Raw genomic sequence first — 541 nt, 5'->3', positions numbered from 1 at the left:
TTCTGTCCTGATGTCAAGCAGAGACCCTTAAGCTCTGTCTGGATCCCTTTGCTTTCACCTAGCTCTCAGTCACCCCGTGGTCTAGGCTGGAGAGGGTTGCTCTGTGTTGTCCTATAAAAGCCAGGCACTCTCAGGGCTGGGGCAGGGACACTTGCTGTTGTGACACTTGCTAGTCAAATCTTTCTGGTAGTCCTTGCTATATTTCTTCTCATGTTTAATCATCTGGGCTTATGGAGTTTCTATGATGTGTCTGTCCTTTTGGGTGAGAGTTAGTAGAGAAGAAAGAAAACTCAAGGAACAATAGCTATAAAAAGATTATTCCATATTAACCTGGAAAGTTTTTAGAAATGTTAAACATACTTGATGTAGACACATGGCTATTAAATGTAAACAGTAGCAAAATTGCCATGTAGACCCATCTTGCCCTTTTGTGTCTTCTTCCTCCTCCTCCCTTCCTCCCTCTAGTCCCTCCTTCCTTCCTCCCTCCCTCCCTTCCTTCCTCCCTTCCTTCCTCCCTCCCTCCCTCCCTTCCCTCCCTCCC

The sequence above is a fragment of the Neomonachus schauinslandi genome, chromosome 14 (genome assembly GCF_002201575.2).
Source record: "Neomonachus schauinslandi chromosome 14, ASM220157v2, whole genome shotgun sequence".
In the NCBI taxonomy this organism is placed as follows: Eukaryota; Metazoa; Chordata; class Mammalia; order Carnivora; family Phocidae; genus Neomonachus; species Neomonachus schauinslandi.
Note: the sequence above shows the minus strand (reverse complement) of the source record.